Genomic DNA, 19,297 nt, shown 5'->3' with positions numbered 1-19,297 from the left:
TACTGATGTTGCCAAACCAGCAAGTGGGACAGTGTTTGAAAACCCTTTCAATGAAAGGTTTGTAGAACAGTGTTGCTATTGTTCTGTTTAATTCGAGGTCACCAAGCTTATAAATGGTCTCACAACGTTTGTCTCTTTTCAGGTTTCTCCGACCCGGAGAGTGAACAAAGAAGTGATAAGGGCCCATAACACCTAAGCTCGGCACTCTCACACTCTTCAGCCACACGAGCTTCCTCCTGGTAAAATACTGGGCAAGCCCCTTTCTGACAGGGACAGAGACTTTTAATACCTGAAGGCAAGGAGCGAGAAACCGGCCCGGCTAGCCGCTCCAAACTGAGGGGAATGGAATACAGTTCGCGGGAGGATTTCTAGTGGAACCTGAACGGAGTCTGGGGAAATGGGACCGGCCTCTCGTTCACTGGGGCCATCAAAGACTTTACAGGTACGAAGAAGAATCGTTCGAGTGGCCACTCTTCGGTACTTGACAGAAAAGACTGCCGTCCCTCTGGATTCATTATGACCCTTGGAAGGACCTTTTGTTGCTGCTGTTTTCGTTGTGTCTTTGGCTGATGGTGAATGTGGATAGAAAATAAAAAGGTCACTTATACGATACACATGCTTGTCGCTGGTCTGTGTGGGCATTGGTGGATCTGGGAGATCAACAGAACCTGTTGCATTGCTAGGTGCCGTAGTCATATATGAGGCAGGAAATAATTGTTGTTTGAGGGGTCACCTCACTCTGACACGAACGTGTTGGGAAGACGCGCCAGTTCTGACGTTAGTGCGACTGGTCTGTAGGCATTAAGGCAGGTTCTTGTGTCCTTTTTTGGAACAGGAACAATTACAGAAGATTTGAAGCAGTCTGGCACTGTGCACTGGGACAATGATTGCTTAAAAACGTCTGTAAAGATTGGAGCGAGTTGGCCAGCACAGGGCTGTAGTGTGGCTGGAGATACACAGTCAGGTCCTGCTGCCTTTTTACAGTTTTGCTTTTTGAATAGCCTTAACACATCCTGTTCTTTGCTTCACAGGGCATTCTCAAGACTTGTTAACGGCGTCAAGTCTTCGTGAGAGATTGAGTGTGAGTGGGTGTGGCACTCCAGTTGAGTGGGGGACAATAGCTCATCCCCAGGATGTGAATTATTTGGACGAGTTGTGAGACTGCCATGGACAAGGTCGTTGGAGATCCTTTGTGTTTCAGGCCTGCTGTAAAATGTGTTATCTGGTAGAGATGTATCTGAGGGGATTTTCTTTTGTAATTGGTAACAGTTTGGAGACCTTTCCAGACAGATAAACAGTCTTTGTTAGCAAACAGTTGTTCCAGCTGTGGACAGGAGGGGAAACAAAAGGTAGAGAACACTATTTTTAGAGAAATGGTCCTAAAGGAACAAAGCATAGTGTAGGATGCCACTAGCTTAAGTCTTAACAGCACTGCATGAGAGGAGACTCCAGTGTCTATTTGTTCCGAGGGATCCTCAGAAAGGTCAAAAGGTTGCAAACAGATAGGAGACTGGTTACATGCCTGAAGCTTAGCTAGAGGAACATAACAGTGCTGGAATTCTGAGAGGGGAGGTTATCAGAGCCTAATGTTATTGCGAAAAATGGCAACTAGGTATAGACGGTCTGCTGAATAATAATAATAATTGCTTACACTTATATAGCGCTTTTCTGGACACTCCACTCAAAGCACTTTACAGGTAATGGGGACTCCCCTCCACTACCACCAATGTGCAGCATCCACCTGGATGATGCGACGGCAGCCATAGTGCGCCAGAACGCTCACCACACATCAGCTATCAGTGGGGAGGAGAGCAGAGTAATGTAGCCAATTCATAGAAGGGGATTATTAGGAGGCCATGATTGGTAAGGGCCAATTGGAAATTTGGCCAGGATGCCGGGGTTACACCCCTACTCTTTTCGAGAAGCACCCTGGGATTTTTAATGACCACAGAGAGTCAGGACCTCGGTTTTACGTCTCATCCGAAGGACGGCGCCTGTTTACAGTATAGTGTCCCCATCACTATACTGGGGCATTAGGACCCACATGGACCACAGGGTGAGCACCCCCTGCTGGCCCCACTAACACCTCTTCCAGCAGCAACCTTAGTTTTTCCCAGGAGGTCTCCCAGCCAGGTACTGACCAGGCTCACACCTGCTTAGCTTCAGTGGGTTGCCAGTTGTGAGTTGCAGGGTGATATGGCTGCTGACTGTCTGTCCTGTGAATTGTTAAGGGTTTCATGTATTTGTGTGTCCAAGTAGTCCGGACTGCTGTGCTATGTGTTGTTTGTCTTTTGAATTTTCTGTTTTGCACCTATTGTATCCATAGTGGTACGGGCCAAATCCAATTTAAAGGGTGTTGTGAGCACTGGGGTTTGTTGGGAGTGGTGAGTTAGGAGTCTGGAAATGAGAGCAAGGTGCGAGTGGATATGATAAAAAGATTGTTCCTTTATTTTGTTTCTGATACCTGGTGAAGAGACGCAGTGAGTGTTTGAGTGGCCAGCTGCGTCAACTTCAATAAAACTGGCCTTTTGGTTTGTTTGAGTGCTGACTTGCTATGGTGTATTTTTTCTCTCTGTGAACAACAGGTCCTACGGCCAACACTACCCACACAGGAGGTGTGTGCGTGACAGCTCCTCAGCTGAAGCAGGAGTCCAAGTGTGCACAGATTTCTTGTTGGGGTTTGTTGTTTGAAGTTTCTGTTTGTATGTAGGAAGCAATTGTGCCATCGCGTGGTCCGAGTTATAGCACGGGACGAGAGCTCCCGAAGAGCGCCTGCCTCCTGCCCGATTCGACGTCTAAAATCATCACAGAACGAGAGGAGCCAACAGGAATGCAAGTCTCTTCTGGTGAGGAGCCTCCGACACAGCCCCCAGTACTGGGTGTGCAGAAAGAATCCTGTTCTACAGTTGTGGTGCGAAATGGCCTCCAGTCCTTGTCAAATGCTGGGTTTCTCTGGACTGCAGTCCCCTCCGCATTTGGATGATTGTGATTGGTGTTGCTGTAGGTGTGCTGTCCTGAGACTGACTGGTGTCAACACCAGCTGTACTCTGGGATCAGCAGGGCCTAGTGGTGGTATGAATTGTGGCCTCTGTTTCTCAGGTGTAACAAGTGTTTGATTACTCTGTGCTGTATGTGTCACGGACGTCCAAAGGGACTAACCGTAGGGAGCAGGAGAGCGGAAAAAGACCCATATGCGTAGCGGCGAGACGGGAAAAAGGCCCGGGCTCATTAGTGCAAAGAGTTCAGGAATGCCGTATAGAAACCTATGCCCTCAGGGAGCGGACGTGGGGCGCCCTGGTGCTAGGCGGGTCTCAGGACATCCGAACAACAATGCTGAGCGAGGACAGAGTGCAAGACCCGGAAATATATAGCCCAAGGGAAAGAGAGGGACAGGAAGGACAGCAGACCGGAAACTAGGGACAGGACAGAGAAGGAGCGCCCTCTGGCTGCAGAGGGCGTGACAGTATGTTTATCAATAGTGGGTACTGGCCTAATTCAGCCCTGCACTCGCTGTTAGCTGTTTTTCTCTGCGCAAGGCGGATGTTTCTACAGATTGATTAGAGTTTCTACAGAGTGTACTCCTGGTCTGTGAGGGGACCCCACACTTCACTGCCGTATAGGGCAATGGGTTGGATTACACTTTCAGATATTTGGAGCGAAATTCTTGTTGGTGGGTTGACATTGAAGAGCCTCCTTCTTATTGCGTAGAAAGCCCTGAGTGCCTTCTCCCTCAGTGCCTTTAGTGCCAGGTCAAAACTCCCAGAAGAGCTGATGGTGAGACCGAGATATGTGTAGCTGGATGTGTGCTCCAATGTGTTGTTGTTCAGTGTGAATTTGTACCTGTTTCCCTGACGTCTGGCTTTCTCCTGGAAAACCATAACTCTGGTCTTGTCCAGATTGACTGGCAGTGCCCAGGTGTGACAGTCCTGCTCCAGCAATGCCAGGCTCTGCTGTTCTGGGTCCAGATGGGCTGGCAGTGCCCAGGTGTGAATGTGATGGGATGTGTGGCGGTTTGGTAGGAAGCCAGTCTGACTCTAATGCAGGACATTGTGCTCAGTAAGGAGGGCCGGTTATCAGATATTCAAGTTACGACAGAGTTCCTTCCCCAGGTTACTGTTCACACTGAAGCTCCGGTACCTGTTGGGGTCGAGTCTGTCTCCATTCTTACAGACGGGCGTGATCAGTCCTTGATTCCAGGCCTCAGGGAAACAGCCGGCCGTCAGGACGAGGTTGGGGAGTTTGAGCAGGCTTTGCTGCAGGTCTGAGCTGCAGTTGGATCAAGCGTTGTTGACTGTGTCTTGGCTACAGGCCTTTTGTGGTCTGAGAGTTGTCTGTTTGTGTATGTGCTTATCTTCTTTAGGGTGTGCATGTAGTGTCTAACCATCTCACAGTATCTGAGGCGCAGTTCAGAGTGGTGTGGTGTTGTTTTAGTTCTGGTAGTTCTCTTCAGTTGTTTCTGCACTCTGTATCAAACCATTTGATATTGTTTCTGAGTGTGTTTCATATGAATGTAGTCATTTTGATTTTAAGGCTAGTTTCTCAAAAACATGGTTTATAAATTTATGCCCGATTTGTTGGTTTGATTCAGAGCGTTTTGAAATGTAAGGGATCAAGTAATGGGTTTATTTGCTGCTGAAAAGAGAAGAAAGAAAAAAAAAAGAAATGAGACAATTAGCTTGTAATGAGTTTATAACAACAGTAATTAGATTCCTGCAAGCACTCTTTTCATTGTCCAACAACTGAAAGCTTTTAGGTATAAAGGAAGGGTCCTCTAATATTTGATGTGTGAGATTGTCGTTCTATTGGAGATGTTAGGGAGTCTGAGGATTCGTGTTAATATGACAATACTGCTACTACTATTAATAATACAGCATGGCAAGACTTCTTTCAGTCATTTCCCACCCCTCCACCTCAGTGAATCACACATGTTAAACTTCCATCTCGGGTTCCAGATCAGACATGAGCAATCCTATATTACAAATACTTAGCACCAGGCAATTTAACCAGACAATAATTTAAGCAATTATTCATTCAAGAGAAGCAGCAGGACGAGTAAAGTGCCCCTCTGATGGCCGGTCAGTGGAATTAAACTGGAAAATTTCTTAGAAATGATTTATTCTTACAATGATGTGCCAATGGCGCCGCTTGGTGGTCATTCAGCAAAATTTCACCGAAAGTTTTTTTTAATTAAAATACCGTTAGTAATGTTCGTATTAATTAGTTATTTTAATTTTAAAAATATTTAAGCATTTTCAACAGCAAAGAATACATTGCCTTGCAAACAAGAGTAATGAATGAATGTATTGTACATGGATACAAAATACAAAATAAATACAATAAACCAAAAATTAAAATGACGTTCAAAAGGCGCGAGTCGATGACGTCAGAAGGAAGTCGCCCACGGGGCGTATGGGTAATGTAGTTTCTGTAGTTCTCTGGCCCTCACTGCCCACGTGTTTCGGTGATTTGATTGAACATCAGAATTAATTATATTGTACCATTTCAGCGTGTTTGTCGTGTCATGGATTTCTATGACTGTCTTATGGGTTCTCTTGTGTGTCATGTTTATTTTAGTGGGTGGCAGTGCTGGGGCCCTGAACTGTAATCATTCGTGTTTAGTATTTGTTACTGTGACCCTCCTGGGAGGAGGGGACCTTTGTAAGATTCCTGTCCTGGCAAGCAGCAGGTGAGAGTTTGCTGTCCGACTCAATTACACCTCCGCTACCTCATTTCACCTCTTTCACCAGCCTGTAAAGGGGGTTGTGATAGTATGGGGTCTTTCTCTTTAACAACCTCAAACCGCAGAAAAGAAATGCTTCATTTATAAGATTGAAATATAACCAGAAAGTATAAAAATAGCTATTTGTGTGTATCGTGTCAGAAATATTTGTTTTTATTTTAAAAGAATTTAGAAGAGAAATATGATTAATAAGGCAGTAGAATCCATTTAAACTGTCATTTTCCTGTTTAGGTTGGAAAGTTTAATTTGATCAAGTCCACTTGAGTGCCTAAGCAACTGTTTGGGTAGTTTGGCTGGTGTGGTGGTGCTCTCCAAATACCTGATCCAAACGGACAGAGAGACAAAGTGAGAAAGAAAAGGTGTAAATAACAGACATATCATATGCAGAATACAGTAATGTGCTGTTCAGCACAGTGACCTAGAGTGAAGATGGAAATCAGTCATTCTAGTGCTCTCAATGGTTTTCCATTACAAACGGACCAGGGCTTCCTGAGACACAGGCAGTTGGAGTTATATAGAGTTAGAGGTTGTTTTCACGGCACCAGCCGACTAAAGCAGAGACCTCCTTCCACTCCAGAATTTTTTTTTTTATTTGGGTGGGATCATCTGGAGTCTTGATTCCTTTCACGGAGTCAGCAGTAGATACACAGCTGTTAGCATAGGAGGAGTACAGAAGAGGTGACAGCAGTGCTGGGGACCCTCTGGCACAACCAGAGGTGTGAAATTGAAATTGTTTGGAAGGAATGGGAAGCTAAAGGCAGAGTCACAATCTCTGATTCATGTAATCAAAACAGTAAGTTCTTTCCTCGGGCAGCTTCGTTAGAACATTTTAAATAGATGTAAAAGTGTATTTACAGACTATATCAGCCCTTATCTTTATTAACCTGGTTTAATCTTTTTTTCAGAAGTGTAAATATATTATACTATGTACCCCTGATGGTATTATTGATGTGCTATAAATATACTCTTGTTTGTATTGTATCTCTTTTTATTGCTACCATAAAAAGTTAAAAAGAACTGCACTTTCGAGAAATGTCCACTGGGCGGCGACAGAGATACACGAGTCTATGGCGGCGAGTCCAATAGCGCCTCCGTACAGATCCTCGTTGTGCAGAGATTGAAAATCAATACAGATGATAACTGTGACGTTTGTGACAGCAACTCTGAAAGATAACGTAAAGAAGGAAACTAATATTGACATTACTTTTAAAGAAGTTAAATAATACTACATTTTAAACCTATTGAAAGTAATATGAAAATATCGTTTGTATTTAAAAAAATATGATACTTCATAATAATTAACGAAATGCTGTGAGAGGAGACCCATGTTTGAACACTTGAAAACGGATGTAAATGCGTCTGTACAGACAATTTGAAACATGTACGGACCTCATCTGCTTTTGTTTACCATTAAACAAGATTACTTGTTTAATCTTTTTACATAACATGTACATGTATTATCGTATGTACCCCTGACTATACTCTGTGTTATATGTATTCTTGTTTTTATGGCATGTATTGTTGTTATAATTAAAAATAAAAAGACGCGAATCGATTACGTCAAAAGGAAGTCGCCACAGGGCTTGTGGGAAATGTAGTCTTTATAGTGCTCTGGACTGCGCTCCGCACGTGTTCCGCAGATTTGATTGAGCATCAGAATTAATTATACAATGTCAGTGTATTTACCGTGTCGCGGATTTCTATGTCTGTCTTACAAGACGGACTCGGCAGGAGCTGTTCCTTGCTCTCCGGAGTGAAGCTGCTCTGGGAAGAGACGAGCAAATCTTCAGACTCTTTGTAAATGAGACATCATGACAGCTGTGCCGACCTGCTCTTTATTGACCTGTTGAACCTGTTTGTGTAAAGAGCAGGAGTCTTGTGTACCCCTGATTGTGTTATGTGTACTCTAGTGTGTTTGCAGCGCTCGTCCTGCCTGGTTTATCAACTCGACACAGAAACAAAACCCACTGCCGTCGTGTTTGTGGGTTTCTGAGCTCTCTTGTCTTGTTTGCAAACTTTTCTCCGGTGTTTATTTTACTTTGTTAAATAAAACGGGGTTGCCGGGGCAACGGAGCTGCAGTAGTTGTTGCCGGAGCGGGTCTGACCTCCAGCAGGTCAACAGGCGGCTTTTTTAATCTAATCTGCGAGAAAAACAGAAACTTAAGAAACTTTAGTCTAAAAAGCGCTGGCTGGAGTATTTTGTGGAAGAAACGGTGACTCGCAGGCTGTGGGACAGGACTATCAGGGACACATCAGCGCTGGACACCAGCCTCACACCGCTGGGCTCACTGCACCATGAGCGAGTCCGTCGGCGCCTCCTCCTGCTGGGGTGTGTTACTGCAGGAGTGAGGAGTCTCCGGTCTCCGGTCGCGTCATGATCTGCAAGTGGAGGTGAGAGACGGCGGCGCAGTGGGTGGCAGCGCTGGGAGCCTGGATTTAGTTCCTGGGGTGCTGTCTGTGTGGAGTTTGCATGCTCTGCCTGTGTTCTCATGGGTCTGGTGTCCTGGGCTGCTGTCTGTGTGGAGTCTGCATGCTCTGCCTGTGTTCTCATGGGTCCTGTTCATGGGGTGCTGTCTGTATGGAGTCTGCATGCTCTGCCTGGGTTCTCATGGGTCCTGTTCATGGGGTGCTGTCTGTGTGGAGTCTGCATGCTCTGCCTGGGTTCTCATGGGTCCTGGTCCTGGGGTGCTGTGTGTGTGGAGTCTGCATGCTCTGCCCCTGTTCTCATGGGTCTGGTTTCCTGGGGTGCTGTCTGTATGGAGTCTGCATGCTCTGCCCCTGTTCTCATGGGTCCTGTTCCTGGGGTGCTGTCTGTGTGGAGTCTGCATGCTCTGCCCCTGTTCTCATGGGTCCTGTTCCTGGGGTGCTGTCTGTGTGGAGTCTGCATGCTCTGCCCCTGTTCTCATGGGTCTGGTTTCCTGGGGTGCTGTCTGTCTGGAGTCTCTATGCTCTGCCCCTGTTCTCATGGGTCCTGTTCCTGGGGTGCTGTCTGTCTGGAGTCTCTATGCTCTGCCCCTGTTCTCATGGGTCCTGTTCCTGGGGTGCTGTCTGTGTGGAGTCTGCATGCTCTGCCCCTGTTGTCATGGGTCCTGTTCCTGGGGTGCTGTCTGTGTGGAGTCTGCATGCTCTGCCCCTGTTGTCATGGGTCCTGTTCCTGGGGTGCTGTCTGTGTGGAGTCTGCATGCTCTGCCCCTGTTCTCATGGGTCCTGTTCCTGGGGTGCTGTCTGTGTGGAGTCTGCATGCTCTGCCCCTGTTCTCATGGGTCTGGTGTCCTGGGGTGCTGTCTGTGTGGAGTCTGCATGCTCTGCCCCGTTCTCATGGGTTCGTTTTCCTGGGGTACTGTCTGTGTGGAGTCTGCATGCTCTGCCTGTGTTCTCATGGGTCCTGTTCATGGGGTGCTGTCTGTGTGGAGTCTGCATGCTCTGCCCCTGTTCTCATGGGTCTGGTTTCCTGGGGTGCTGTCTGTGTGGATACCTGGTGAAGAGACCCAGTGAGTGTTTGTGTGGCCAGCTGCGTCAACTTCAATAAAACTGGCCTTTTGGTTTGTTGCTGACTTGCTATGGTGTATTTTTTCTCTCTGTGAACAACACGTCCTACGGCCAACACTACCCACACAGGAGGTGTGTGCGTGACAGTCCAAGTGTGCACAGATTTCTTGTTGGGTTTTGTTGTTTGAAGTTTCTGTTTGTATGTAGGAAGCAATTGTGCCATCGCGTGGTCCGAGTTATAGCACGGGACGAGAGCTCCCGAAGAGCGCCTGCCTCCTGCCCGATTCAACGTCTAAAATCATCACAGAACGGTGAGGAGCCTCTGACACAGCCCCCAGTACTGGGTGTGCAGAAAGAATCCTATTGTACAGTTTTGGTGTGAAATGGCCTCCAGTTCTTGTAACATGATGGGTTTCTCTGGACTGCAGTCCCAGTGCACTCCGCTTTGGATTTGCAGTGGTGTTTTCTACAATGGAAAACCCTTTGTTTGTACAGAATGGAAATGGCAGTCTGCATGTTTTAATAATATAATGTGATCATGTACTACAGCTTAAACACTGAGCCAGGTGACGTTTGATTCTAAAAGATTTCTCTATCATTTCAGCGGCGCCTTGTCTGCGGCAGCCCGGCAGCTCCTCCTCCCTTCCAGCTGAGACTCTTCCCTCTCCAGAGGTGGGTTAGTGCTCTCAGGTCATCTTCTCTCACACAGCTGCCGGGCAGAAACGCTACTTCCACTGGGCAGAGAGCAGACGGGCAGTGGGAAGGGCAGCCCTGTGTTTGGGGATCAGGGCTGTCCCTGCTGAGGGATGCTTTCAGAGCCAAAGCAACTGGCTGGGTTATGAACTTTATGGTGTGATCCAAATAAGACATAAAAAGACAGAGAATGAGAAAGAAATAGTATTGCATGTATCTAATCAAAACAGTCTCTTTCAGACAAAACAAATATTGAACAAAAACTTAGTTGCAACACACTGCACTACACTTTCTTCTAGGCTGACATTACCGATAGTTTGTGCTGTCTTCCTTTCAGTCTGCAGGGTGTGCATCGTTTTCCTCAGCTTCCTACACGAGGAATCAGTTTCTCCTGCCCTGGTTTCACTCCTTTATATCTCACAATCTTCTGCAGCTCCTGGAGGCTGACGACATGTTTGCTGTTTCTGAAAAATTGCTGACTGGCTCATCAGCACAATTGCTGATTCAAAATCCTTTACTCACATGTTGCCTTAGCCTCTGTATCACAGAGATGTGTGCTTTTCTGGGTTGGATAGATCGATAGTGTGCTTTTGCTCAGTTGCTCTGCTCAATGCGTGGTCTTTTAACTCCGGCTGGGTACGAGCACCTCACTCTCCACACGGCTTTCCAAGGCTCTGTCATCGTGTGTGAGGATATTGTGTAGCTCGTGAAACAGTTCCCCCATTTGAGCCCTGGATTTACTGGGTACTTGAATACCTGAATCTTGCCGTCAGTCCTGATCACCTTGTTTTTGTTCTGCAAGGACAAGGCACCTCCCCAGCACTGAACACAAACTGATACTGGCGGGTTGATTGTGTTGTGGAAAAATCGGGCTGTGGTGTGAGTTTGTGTCTGTGGGGGTAAGGTGTCCCCTGCAGCGCGAACAAACATGCAGACTCCACACAGACAGCAGCCCTGGAATCAAACCCAGGGCCCCGGTGCTATGAGGCAGCGATGCTAACCACTGTGCCGCAGTGTTGCCCCCTTTGAAAATGTCTGACTTCCGTTTAATTTGAGGTCACAAGCTTATAAATGGTCTCACAACGTTTGTCTCATCTCAGGTTTCTCTGACCAGTCCCAAGGACCTGTAGTCACTGACAGCTTCTGCAGTCTGACGGTTCATTTCAGTAGGCTGGAGGGATGGCGCAATTATCCTCAAATCAGTGAGTATTGTTTTGCTCTTGTAACATGAAACATCAAAGAGAAGTCAACAGACTATTCCGTGAAACTGTTCAGACTGGCCCGTGGTGATTTTCTGGGTCCTTTAGTAAGCTGTCCGGGACTGTGTCATCGACACACTTTGTGAGAAGCCAGTCTGTGTGTTTGCTCTTGTGATCATTCGTGAACGAATGTAAGAGAGGGAGAAGATTCGGCCCTGGAGTGATCCAGTTTTCTATTTAACAACCTCAAACTGCAGGAGAGAAATGCTTCATTTCTAAGATGGAAATATAATCAGAAAGTATAATTAGCCATTTGTGTATATCATGTCAAAAAATGTTTTATATATAAAAAGAATTTAGTAGAGACATTTGCTTAATAAGGCAGTAGAATAAATGTTGTGATGCTGGTGTGATGGTGCTCTCCAACAAACTGATACAAATGGACAGAGAGACAAAGTGAGAAAGAAAATGTGTACATAACAGACATGTATGCAGAATACAATACAGTGCTGTAAAGTACAGTACCCTAGAGTGAAGATGGAAATCATTCATTCTGGTGCAGAAGAAATGAATCTGCTCTCAATGGTTTTCCTGTACAATTGGATCACGTTGTGAATTCTACATAATTCACAGAAAACAAAATAAACAACTCATTCACTCCCCTGCTGTCCGTGACCCAGAGCTCTGTAATCATTTCACTACTGAAGATCATGCAGTTTTTAATGCTTTTCATTTGAACATCCTACTTGTTAATATTTCCTCTTAGATGAGAATATTCTCTTTGGCGTGTCTTTACAACTCTTCTCTTATTGCTCCTCTTGTCAGTAATCCGGTGTGAAAGCTGTCTCTGTCGGAATCAATGTCTTACCTCTCCGTCTTGTGTTTCAGGTCTCCTCTGGCTGCTGACCCTGCCGTCAGGACAGAACACATCCCGCACTGACCACACTGCTGGGTTTACTGTACGTGACAATAAAGAGCTTGAGCAACACATCTAATGTGATCTCTGCACGCTTCCCGAGGAGGGTCCAGCAACGTTGTATATAGTGCACATCACCATCGGGATGAAAAACAAAAATCCCCAGTGGGAGTCCAGTCTTTCCCTGCTACGCAAATTGCTTTTCGTTAGGTGAGGTCGCAAGTTCTTATTGGAGAATGTTGTACAGTTTCTTAATGCAATAGGGCGAGTAAGACTGAAGTTCCCCCCGTGTTGGCCGATCAGTGGAACGAAACTGAAAAAAGCTCCTTGAAACTGTGATTCATACACTTATACACTGGCTCAGCATGGTGCTCACCTGCTGTCCTTGGGTGTCTGCTGAAATTTGATTTTTTTTCAGGAGCACTGTGACCCAGAGCTCAATAATCATTTCAGCTACTGAAGATCATTCACTTTTTAATGCTTTTCATTTGAACATCCTACTTGTTAGTATTTCCTCTTAGGTGAGAATACTCTGGTACTTTTCTGGGTCTTAGTTGAGTGAGCTTTATTAGAATAATTGAACAATACTTTCACCTCCACATAACACTCATAGATTTTTCAAGGGTTAAATATGGGAGCCACGTTTCTTGCATGTTTCCTTTGTAAGTTGATTCACAAAGCTTTCACCGCCTCCACTCCAGTGAATCACTTTGTTTAGCAAGTGATCAGGTGGAACAGTTTAATTTCTTCCTGCAAATAATGCCTTTTCCTTTTTCATCCCATTCAAGTCTCCGTCCTAGTTAGAGTCATTGTGATGTAGAACGGCAGTGGTCCAGTTGAAAGGTTCAAGGTTTCACTGTGTTTTAGAGTGCAGATAAAGAAGATAATAGGAGAGGAAACTGGAAAAGCCGTGACTCTGTCATTCCATTCAATTCAATTTATTTTCATATAGCACCTTTCACAACAAGGTTGCCCCAAGGCGCTTAACAATGCAGGTAAATATACATTTTGTGAATACAGAACTGAAGACAATGGAGGAAAGGAACCAAAGACTCAGTAAGGAGAATAAAATCCTCTAGGGGTCCAAGGTCAACTGGCTGCCCAACCCCTTTGGGCATGCTAACATTATATCATTAAAAAAAAAGAAAGAAATGAATGCGGGTATTAATCCATCCATCCATCACGTTATCTGTATGTCAGTACCCCACGCAGGTCTCTGCAGACCAGCAGAATCCTCCTAAACGACAGCTGTATCCATGATGCCCCTCTTGGATCCATGGCACTGATGCAGCATTCAACTCACATGGTGCCCAGCCCATGACAGACAGTATTTCTCCTCTGCAGGATCCCTGCGAGGCAGGACAGGTGCCTGACCTCTGAGAGCCTGGTAAGTAAGTAGAAGGAGTTTGAAGTCCGCCCTGTACCTGAGAGGAAGCCAATGAAGAGAGAGAAGTATGGGGGTTATGTGGTCATTCTTTCTGCTCCAAGTAACAATTCTAGCTGCTGCATTCTGTAAGTATTCAAACTCTTTGCTGTGACAAATCTAACGTACTTTAGGCAGACAAAACGACCTTAAAAAGCCACATGATTTTTAAGTAGTCTGTCTGTGTGTAGTAACAGTGGTTCACATTATTTCAGAACGTATACTCCCGTCTCTGTAACTTTCCTCAGTCAGCTAGTGAACATTCTGTATTTACACCACGAATGCACTACTTTGTCTCGCGCGCGGTCACACTGGCCGTCCACAGGCACGGGCAGGAGCAGGGAACACGAGGCCGCTCTGTAGTGCCCCTGTGGCTCTCCAGCAGAGGGGAGCACTTTGCTCAACAGCCCTGAGCCAAAGGACCCAGTGATAAAGCTGAAAATCTGGCAAGTCCCCCAGTCTCCCTGGGGCGCTGAAGAGGATTTCATCTGATGCTGAGGTTCCTGTAACTCAACACAAAATTGAACACGGCGAGTTATGAGTTTGTGAAGAAGTGACAGCGGAACAATGTCAAACAGGAAGTTAACCTACAGGAAAGAATGAATTGAATCTCTGATATTCAAGCACGCAGTGTGACGTCCACAGTCTATTCAAATCTACTCTGCAAGTCTTACAATTCTTTTTCATACACCGTCTCCTGGTTATTGTTTTGTGAGTGCTTGAACTGTTTCTCAGTAGAAATAAGACCGATAACTCACTGCTTCAGGATGCACACTATCGTCGATGAAACCTGTGGTGTAAGCAAGCGAAAAGAGACAGATCCTTCTAAAACACAGAGGCCATCGGGAGGGCAGAAACACTCTGCAACAGGTAGGAGCTGTGGAGCCGTGATTCCCCCGAGCCAGAGCCCTCGTCCTCCCTCGACAGCGAACTGAGCTCCAGCGACTGGAGCAGCTACCTGCCGTCGTGGGACCTCCTGCAGATTGGGAACGGGTAAGGCAATTCGACACGAGCCCACTCCTCTTCCCACTGCTTACACCCCTATAACAAATAGTTTCAGGGTATTATTCAAGTACAGGATAAAGAGATGACAGGTGTTCCCAATTGGCTGAGGATACAACTCTCTCTCTCTGAGAAAGCACACAGAGGTGGACAAAGCAATTAAATGCGTTTACAAGTCATTTCCTCTGTTTCTGGTCTTTCTTTACATATCAGAAAAGTGAACTGGTGGCTGTTGGAAAGTGTCTGCTCCGTACGTAATATACATGTAAAAGATGTGATTAAATATCTTGGTATTAAGATTTTCAAAAAGGTGATTTTGTGATTTGATGTTCTCTACCTTAGTAAAATAAAAAAAAAAACTTTATTCATGGTTGCTATTTGTCAAACACGGGCAGAAGGAGGCATAAATGCTATAGGGTTTAGAGCATCTAATACCGATACTGATAGTATTATTTACAAAATTAAGCAAAGTAGGTGATGTATGTTTCCCTAATTTAATCATTCAGGAACTAGGTATTGATGCTTTTAAGAAACTAACAGTAGCCCATCAGAAACTATGGAAGAATTTACAACCTTTATTAGACTACAAGGAAAACAATTTAGTTATACTTGTACTAATAAATACTTCAGATCCCTCTCGCAATCTCACAATATCTTGTCAAACTATTTTGGAGCACCTCTTTGGGGAAAGTGAGTGGAATCAAACATGACTATTGTCAAACAGATTTTGTATGAATAATAAGGTTAAGGCGTCAGTACAAAATTGTACATTGAATCGACCCGGTAAAGATACACAGTGTGCATAGATTTAAAAGTAATATAGATGATAATTGTCTTTCTCAAAGCAGCCCAGAAACCTTACGTTTGTTTTTGTTTTGTTCTGTTGTTAAAACACTCTGAACAGATCGGCAAAATGGTGTAAAGAAGGCTTCTAATTCTGACATTTCCTGTAGACAAATTGATGTTATTTTACTGCTCAATACTGCTGAACCGAATCTAAAATATAATGTATCATTGGCTTAATCATTATACTCGCTCGTTATTAGATGTAGAAATAGCCTAAAGATGAGAAATAATCGAAAATTGAATAATAAGACCGTATGTCGTAGTAGCAGATTGTACTTCTCGCCTACTTGATGTGGTCGAGCAACACCACAATCGCCATACAATCCGTCCGTTCTCATGCTCTGACTTTCAGGTTGGGCAGTGGACTGGATTCCAGGGCAAACTCGTTCTTGTTTGATTATCCGTGTGAAATCTCGCCCAATATAACAGGTAAGCTCATGCACTGAAATGATGCGCTTCCAAAATAAAGCGACACGCATTTGAATAATTCAAAATACACACGAGGGAACGTCTCCAAACCATGTCTAAGTATCACAACATGAAAGCTGTGCGTACCTTATCTTTATTTGACTGTATAATGTACTCCGGTGATCTGTAACGTAGTCTTGCGTGCATCGTAAAGGATCCGGACTTCCGGCTACGGAAAACCCGGAGTGGATCAGCCTTTGCACCGGACCCGGACTTCCGGCTACGAAAAACCCGGAGTGGATCGGCCTTCCACCGGATCCGGACTTCCGGCTACGGAAAACCCGGAGTGGATCGGCCTTTCCACCGGACCCGGACTTCCGGCTACGGAAAACCCGGAGTGGATCGGCCTTCCACCGGATCCGGACTTCCGGCTACGGAAAACCCGGAGTGGATCGGCCTTCCACCGGATCCGGACTTCCGGCTACGGAAAACCCGGAGTGGATCGGCCTTCCACTGGATCCGGACTGCCGGCTACGGAAAACCCGGAGTGGATCGGCCGTTCCACTGGATCCGGACTGCCGGCTACGGAAAACCCGGAGTGGATCGGCCGTTCCACTGGATCCGGACTGCCGGCTACGGAAAACCCGGAGTGGATCGGCCGTTCCACTGGATCCGGACTGCCGGCTACGGAAAACCCGGAGTGGATCGGCCTTCCACTGGATCCGGACTGCCGGCTACGGAAAACCCGGAGTGGATCGGCCTTCCACTGGATCCGGACTGCCGGCTACGGAAAACCCGGAGTGGATCGGCCGTTCCACTGGATCCGGACTGTGAGCAGCTTTTGTCCAATCGGCGCTGAGATTTCAGCAGGAGGCGGGAGACAGGCTCTTGTCCAGTCACACAGCTTCAGTCCCGGGACTTTTCCGAATTCCGGCGGGCGGTGACACTTCCGAGAAATGTCCACTGGGTGGCGACAGAGATACACGGAGCTGAGTCTCAAAGCGCTATCGGAAAGACTTGAAATCGGAAAGAAATACATTTGTTACGTTTTAATCCCATTGAAAAGGAAGATGAAAATATCGTTTGTATTTTAAAACATTATTATACTTGCGCAACATAATTATTAAGGGAATGGTGTGAGAGGAGACCGTGTTTGAACAGTTTAAGACGGATGTAAAGACATTTTATTTCAGAATGTCTTTCTGAAATGTGTCTGTTTCTGTGTTGTAAGAACGTTGAAGCATGGACGGGCCTTATCTGCATTTACCTTGTTGAATCTTTTTTTCCATAAAATGTACATGTATTATTGCATGTACCCTGACAATACGACTGCTACGTTACGTTTTCTTGTAGTTTTTGGTCTCATAAAAAATACAAAAGTATGAGTCGATGACGTCAAAATGGTGTCGCCCACAGGGCTTATGGGTAATGTAGTCTCTGTAGTTCACTGGGCTGCCCTGCCCATGTGTTTCGCTGATTTCATTGAACATTAGAATGAATTATATTAATACAATTTCAGCGTATTTATCGTGTCTTGTATTTCTTTGTCTCTCTTATGTGTTCCCTTGTGTGTATGTTTTCTTGTATTTCACTTGTCTGCGGCGCTGGTTAATCGACTTGGCACATAAAGCAAACCCACTGTCCTCGTGTTTCTTAGCTCCCGTCTTGTTTGCAAACTTTTCTCCTGTGTTTATTTTACTTTGTCAATAAAACGTGGTTGCCGGGGAAACGGTGCTGCAGAAGTTGTTGCGAGCTGACCTCTAGGAGGTAAACAGTCGGCTTTTGTAATCTAATCAGCGAGCAAAGCAGAAACGTTAGTCTAAAAAGCGCTGGCTGAGTATTTTGTGGACATTATGCAGAAGAAAAGGAAGAAACGGTGAGTCGCAGGCTGTCGGTAAATATCAGCGCTGGACACCAGCCTCACACCGCTGGGCTCACTGCACCATGAGCGAGTCCGTCGGCGCCTCCGCCTGCTGGGGTGTGTTACTGCAGGAGTGAGGAGTCTCCGGTCTGCATGTGGAGGTGAGAGACGGCGGCGCAGTGGGTGGCAGCGCTGGGAGCCTGGATTTAGTTCCTGGGGTGCTGTGTGTGTGGAGTTTGCATGCTCTGCTCATGTTCTCGTGGCTCCAGTTTTCTGGGGTGCTGTGTGTGTGGAGTTTGCATGCTCTGCTCATGTTCTCGTGGCTCCAGTTTTCTGGGGTGCAAAATTCTGTTTATTTCACAAGACGGACCCGGGCAGCAGCATGTGTCTGCAGCGCTCATCCTGCCTGCATGTTTGCAAACTTTTCTCCTGTGTTTATTTTACTTTGTTAAATAAAACGTGGTTGCTGGGGAAACGGTGCTGCAGAAGTTGTTGCGATCTGACCTCCGGGAGGGAGACAGCTGGCAAAGCCGAAACTTTAGTCTAAAAGGCGCTGGCTGGAGTATTTTGTGGACATTTTGCGGAAGAAAAGGAAGAAGCGGTGAGTCGCAGGCTGTGTGACAGGACTGTCAGGGAAATGTAAGCGCTGGGCTGAGCGAGTCCGTCGGCGCCTCCTCCTGCAGGAGTGAGGAGTCTCCGGTCTCCGGTCGCGTCCTGATCTGCATGTGGAGGTGAAAGGCTGAGAGACGGCGCACATGCTCTGCACATGTTCTCATGTGTCTGGTTTCCTGGAGTGCTGTCTGTGTGGAGTTTGCATGCTCTGCTCATGTTCTCAAGGGTTTCCTGCCGCTTCTGCAGTCCAGTGTTGGTGAGTCTGTCGGGTTGATTTTGTTGTGGTGTGAGTGTGCCCTAAAGGGGTTTTAATAGTATGGGGTTTGTGTGTTCACTTGTTTGCAGACCACTGGAGAGACCGGTTGTTTTTTGCCAGGCAGACTAATGGCTGCATATTCAATTCCAGCTACTGATGTTGCCAAACCAGCAAGTGGGACAGTGTTTGAAAACCCTTTCAATGAAAGGTTTGTAGAACAGTGTTGCTATTGTTCTGTTTAATTCGAGGTCACCAAGCTTATAAATGGTCTCACAACGTTTGTCTCTTTTCAGGTTTCTCCGACCCGGAGAGTGAACAAAGAAGTGATAAGGGCCCATAACACCTAAGCTCGGCACTCTCACACTCTTCAGCCACACGAGCTTCCTCCTGGTAAAATACTGGGCAAGCCCCTTTCTGACAGGGACAGTGGAAAACCCCCTGAGGGAGATGGGCTGAGGGGAGGAATAAAACCATCTGAGCCGGAACGGAGCACGCTCCCGATTCCCACCAGACCTGGGAGACGACACAGGCAGCACAAGGGAAGCTGCGGAGCGCGAGTTCGCGGAGGCAAGGACCGATGGACGACCACGGGAGACAGTGGCATCGGAACAGAGGTACTGTACAGAGACTTTTAATACCTGAAGGCAAGGAGCGAGAAACCGGCCCGGCTAGCCGCTCCAAACTGAGGGGAATGGAATACAGTTCGCGGGAGGATTTCTAGTGGAACCTGAATGGAGTCTGGGGAAATGGGACCGGCCTCTCGTTCACTGGGGCCATCAAAGACTTTACAGGTACGAAGAAGAATCGTTCGAGTGGCCACTCTTCGGTACTTGACAGAAAAGACTGCCGTCC

The 19,297-nt window shown here is 46.3% G+C and overlaps 2 long non-coding RNA genes across 2 annotated transcripts; one reads left to right on the top strand and one right to left on the bottom strand.

The window, feature by feature from the left end:
• The first annotated feature begins 11,028 nt into the window (after positions 1–11,028).
• On the top strand, positions 11,029–12,109 carry LOC138225119 (uncharacterized). Its single transcript, XR_011183694.1, has 2 exons — positions 11,029–11,124; positions 12,010–12,109. It is a non-coding gene; the product is annotated as an uncharacterized lncRNA (long non-coding RNA).
• An 845-nt stretch (positions 12,110–12,954) lies between these two features.
• Positions 12,955–15,973, bottom strand: LOC138225165 (uncharacterized). Its single transcript, XR_011183746.1, has 2 exons — positions 14,219–15,973; positions 12,955–13,461 (listed from the first exon to the last, which is right to left on the bottom strand). It is a non-coding gene; the product is annotated as an uncharacterized lncRNA (long non-coding RNA).
• Positions 15,974–19,297: the final 3,324 nt, after the last annotated feature.

The sequence above is a fragment of the Lepisosteus oculatus genome, chromosome 26 (assembly GCF_040954835.1).
Source record: "Lepisosteus oculatus isolate fLepOcu1 chromosome 26, fLepOcu1.hap2, whole genome shotgun sequence".
Lineage (NCBI taxonomy): Eukaryota > Metazoa > Chordata > Actinopteri > Semionotiformes > Lepisosteidae > Lepisosteus > Lepisosteus oculatus.
The sequence above is the reverse complement of the archived record's forward strand: the minus strand, read 5'-3'. Positions and strand labels throughout refer to the sequence as shown.